Raw genomic sequence first — 5,000 nt, 5'->3', positions numbered from 1 at the left:
AGTGAGTGAGTGAGTGAGTGAGTGAGTGAGTGAGTGAGCGTGTGTGAGTGAGTGAGTGAGCGTGTGAGTGAGTGTGTGAGCGTGTGTGAGTGTGTGTGTGAGTGAGTGAGTGAGTGTGTGTGAGTGTGTGTGTGTGTGAGTGAGTGAGTGAGTGAGTGTGTGAGTGAGTGAGTGAGTGTATGTGTGAGTGTGTGAGTGAGTGAGTGTATGTGTGAGTGAGTGAGTGAGTGAGTGAGTGTATGTGTGAGTGAGTGAGTGAGTGTATGTGTGAGTGAGTGAGTGAGTGTGTGAGTGAGTGTATGTGTGAGTGTGTGAGTGAGTGTATGTGTGAGTGAGTGAGTGAGTGTGTGAGAGTGTGTGAGTGAGTGAGTGAGTGTATGTGTGAGTGAGTGAGTGAGTGTGTGAGAGTGTGTGAGAGTGTGTGAGTGAGTGAGTGAGTGTATGTGTGAGTGTGTGAGTGAGTGAGTGTATGTGTGAGTGAGTGAGTGAGTGAGTGAGTGTATGTGTGAGTGAGTGAGTGAGTGTGTGAGAGTGTGTGAGTGTGTGAGTGAGTGTATGTGTGAGTGAGTGAGTGAGTGTGTGAGAGTGTGTGAGAGTGTGTGAGTGAGTGAGTGAGTGTATGTGTGAGTGTGTGAGTGAGTGAGTGTATGTGTGAGTGAGTGAGTGAGTGAGTGAGTGTATGTGTGAGTGAGTGAGTGAGTGTGTGAGAGTGTGTGAGTGAGTGAGTGAGTGTATGTGTGAGTGAGTGAGTGAGTGTATGTGTGAGTGAGTGAGTGAGTGTGTGAGAGTGTGTGAGTGAGTGAGTGAGTGAGTGAGTGAGCGTGTGTGAGTGAGTGAGTGAGCGTGTGAGTGAGTGTGTGAGCGTGTGTGAGTGTGTGTGTGAGTGTGTGTAGGATCAACACTACCGTATAGATACTCCAGATTAACAGTCAGTACGTTCACATGGACAACAATACTCTGATATTAGTCTGATTAAGAATCTTCCATGTAAACAGTGATGTCTAATGACCTAAGTGCAGAGGGGAGGGGCTTTGGGGGCTCGAGCTCCTGCCCTTTTAAAAAAATGATCAAAAGTGCCCCACTCAACAATCATCAATAATATTGTGACAAATAAAACAGAATGTGAATTAATATTACAGCGCGTTCAAAACAGTAACAAAGCGCTCAAATGTCCCGTTGATCTTTTACGGATCTGTCAGTCTGAGATGTCGTTGCCATGGTGTGTTGCTATGGGGCGTGTTGCTATGGGGCGTGTTGCTATGGGGCGTGTTGCTATGGGGCGTGTTGCTATGGGAAGTGTTGCTATGGGAAGTGTTGCTATGGGGCGTGTTGCTATGGGGCGTGTTGCTATGGGGCGTGTTGCTATGGGGCGTGTTGCTATGGGGCGTGTCTTACTTCACTGCTCATTCTGACATGGCCTCCTCTATATTTGTTTCTTTGTGTTGTAATAATTCTGCTCATTGTAAAAGTAAAATACAATAAGTTTGTATCTGTAATCCCAGATTCATAATCGTCTGCTTACAGCGGTCGGGAACCTCTGGGCTCGAGGGCCAATCAGTGAACGGCAGGAGAAAACAATACAAACTATCACAAGTTTAAAACCTTCATTTTCATCATTAATCAAAGCTATTACTCGAAATGTAGCTGTCAAGAAAGAGGCAAGATGGGCAGTGTCTCTTCAAAAAAAAAAAAAAAAAAGACAATATATAATATTACAAAAATAAAACAACGCATCTACACCCACCTAAAGGATTATTAGGAACACACACTAATACTGTGTTTGACCCCCTTTGGCCTTCAGAACTGCCTTAATTCTACGTGGCATTGACTCTACAAGCTGCTGAAAGCATTCTTTAGAAATGTTGGCCATATTGATAGGAGAGCATCTGCAGTTGATGGAGATTTGTGGGATGCACATCCAGGGCACGAAGCTCCCCTTCCACCACATCCCAAAGATGCTCTATTGGGTTGAGATCTGGAGACTGTGGGGCCATTTTAGTCCAGTGAACTCATTGTCATGTTCAAGAAACCAGTTTGAAATGATTGGAGCTTTGTGACGGTGCATTATCCTGCTGGAAGTAGCCATCAGAGGATGGGGACATGGTGCTCATAAAGGGATGGACATGGGCAGAAACAATGCTCAGGTAGGCCGTGGCATTTAAACCATGCCCAATTGGCACTAAGGGGCCTAAAGTGTGCCAAGAAAACATCCCCCACACCATTACACCACCACCACCAGCCTGCACAGTGGGAACAAGGCATGATGGGTCCATGTTCTCATTCTGTTTACGCCAAATTCTGACTCTACCATCTGAATGTCTCAACAGAAATCCAGACTCATCAGACCAGACAACATTTTTCCAGTCTTCAACTGTCCAATTTTGGAGCAAATTGTCGCCTCTTTTTCCTCTTTGTAGTGGAGATGAGTGGTACCCGGTGGGGTCTTCTGCTGTTGTAGCCCATCCGCCTCAAGGTTGTGTGTGTTGTGGCTTCACAAATGCTTTGCTGCAGACCTCGGTTGTAACGAGTGGTTATTTCAGTCAAAGTTGCTCTTCTATCAGCTTGAATCAGTCGGCCCATGACCTCTGACCTCGAGCATCAACAAGGCATTTTCTCCCACAGGACTGCCGCATACTGGATGCTTTTCCCTTTTCACTCCATTCTTTGTAAACCCTAGAAATGGTTGTGTGTGAAAATCCCAGTAACTGAGCAGATTGTGAAATACTCAGACCGGCCCGTCTGGCACCAACAACCATGCCACGCTCAAAATGGCTTAAATCTCCTTTCTTTCCCATTCCGACATTCAGTGTGGAGTTCAGGAGATTGACCAGGACCACACCCCTAAATGCATTGAAGACACTGCCATGTGATTGGTTCAGGGCTCCAGAGTGCGACTAAATGGTCGCATTTTGCGACTAAAATTTGAGAGTGTGCGACTGAATTTTACGTCCAGTCGCACATGTGCGCCCCAGTAAATTTGCCTGCTGTCGGTACTGGAGAAATTAAGAAAATACACTTACTAATTATAATTGATAGACGTTATGTCTGGCAAATTCTATCTTTGCCAGCCGTTTCTATATGAGATAACATTAAATAATTTGTCCGTGATGCATTTTTGCCATTCGCAATCCAGAAGAGAGAGAGAGAGAGAAAGCAAGCGAGCTCTCACGTGTGGAGCTACAGCGAACACAACACCACAGTCAGCTTTAATGAGTGACGATGGCCAAGAGAACTACACAGAAGTTTAGTCTGCTTAAACTTTAGGGATGTGCTGTGATATTAATCTAATTTTATTTTCGATTTTGGCTTCCAAGAATTATAAAAAGAAGATATATGAGGTAAAACTATTCCTATAGCCGTGTTCCGTCGAGCTCATCCTTCCTTTCACAGCTGAGCTGTCATTTCTCCCTAAACCTAAACTAAACGTCAGAATCAGTGATTGTTGTAAACTGCAGTCTCTACTGTTGCTAAACTGCGGGATGTGTTTGATACTAAAGAGCTATTAAATGCACAATAATCCGCGCAAGAGACGCTGTTTCCAACTTCAAAAGGCGGCTTATGTGTGTGTGCTGCGAAATGGACCGGCTTGCACTTAATATTGTAGGCTTCGTGTGCGCGTCTATTTTTTTACGGTCTATGGTCTAAACCATCAAATAAACAACAAATAGCCGGTGTCAAATTGACCGGATTGGAGAGAAGTTATTTTTAACAGTTTATATCTTAAATGGGCGTAAATAGTTTGGAGAAATAGGAGAATATGATATTATGAGTTCTACATTCGATCGGTCTTAAAGGGGCAGCGTCTAATAAACCTGACGATTGAGCCATTAATTCGAATCGAACAAAAGACAAATAGAAAATATTCACATCTCTTGAATTAATAACTTTAGCTTTTATAAGCATTACTCTATCAATTTATACAGTGAAAACTATGCAGTGTTATTTTACATTTCATTACTTTATAAGATTTCTTTGTAGGTTTGTTCTTTACTGTAATATTGATGTTAGCAGACCTTCCGAATGCCTGCACACTGGTCCATTTACACATAGATGTTTTATATTTTTGTTCAAACTTTGCGGTTTCTTTTGCTATATATATTTTACTTTTCAGATTATAAAGCAATGTTAATTATGTTCTTAATTATGTTTTTTTTTTTTTTTATATATTAAAAAAAAAAAAAGTATAATAAAAAGAACCGGTAAGAATACTGTTAAAGTACCGGATCGATAAGCAGTATCGGTAAGAGTAGTAATACCATTAAAACCTTAACGATACCCATCCCTATTAGTAATACAGTGGAAATTAGTAGATTTGATTAGCATGTTGATTTACGGTGTGCGCCACTAAAATTTCTGGTTGTGCCCCTAAAATTTTCAGTCGGGGGCCACTGTGCTCCTAGTGAAAAAAGTTAGTCTGGAGCCCTGTGGTTGATTAGATAATTGCATTCATGAGAAATTGAACAGGTGTTCCTAATAATCCTTTAGGTGAGTGTATAGTCTATAACATGTAAAACGGGAACATGAACGGAATAATCTAAAGGCAACTCATGTAAACACCTTAATCAGAATATTGTCTTAATCAGAATATTGTCTTAATCAGAATATTGTCTTAATCAGAATATTGTCTTAAGCCCTATTCGCAGGGGATTAGTTTGATCTGGGGACTCGTGTGATTTAGAAATGACTCTCCACATCTGAGTTTTGCGTGGCGCATTCGCACAGGATAAGCAAAGCCTGTGATTTTACTCAAATTTACTGACTTATCTCCCGGATATGATGTCAAGACTTGTAAATGTTCTTTCGTTATAGATATAGCTGTATGAAATTATGAAGTATGAAGAACAGACGCTACAATTAAAAACATAACTGAGCAATAATAACAATATACGGCGGAAGATTCAGTTTCAAAGCTAATGTAAAAGTGCCCATTAAAGAGAGTTGTCACATGTTCTGTTTTTGTGTTTTTCATTAAGAATAATATTAAACACACCATTCAAGCA

General features: G+C 41.7%; 1 protein-coding gene across 2 annotated transcripts in view; it reads right to left on the bottom strand.

Moving 5' to 3' along the window:
- Positions 1-5,000, bottom strand: part of LOC307122437 (suppressor of tumorigenicity 7 protein homolog) — a 47,520-nt gene that overhangs the window by 26,166 nt on the left and 16,354 nt on the right. The window lies entirely within an intron of this gene.

The sequence above is a fragment of the Gobio gobio genome, assembly GCF_949357685.1.
Source record: "Gobio gobio genome assembly, contig: scaffold_159, whole genome shotgun sequence".
NCBI classification, from domain to species: domain Eukaryota; kingdom Metazoa; phylum Chordata; class Actinopteri; order Cypriniformes; family Gobionidae; genus Gobio; species Gobio gobio.
The sequence above is the reverse complement of the archived record's forward strand: the minus strand, read 5'-3'. Positions and strand labels throughout refer to the sequence as shown.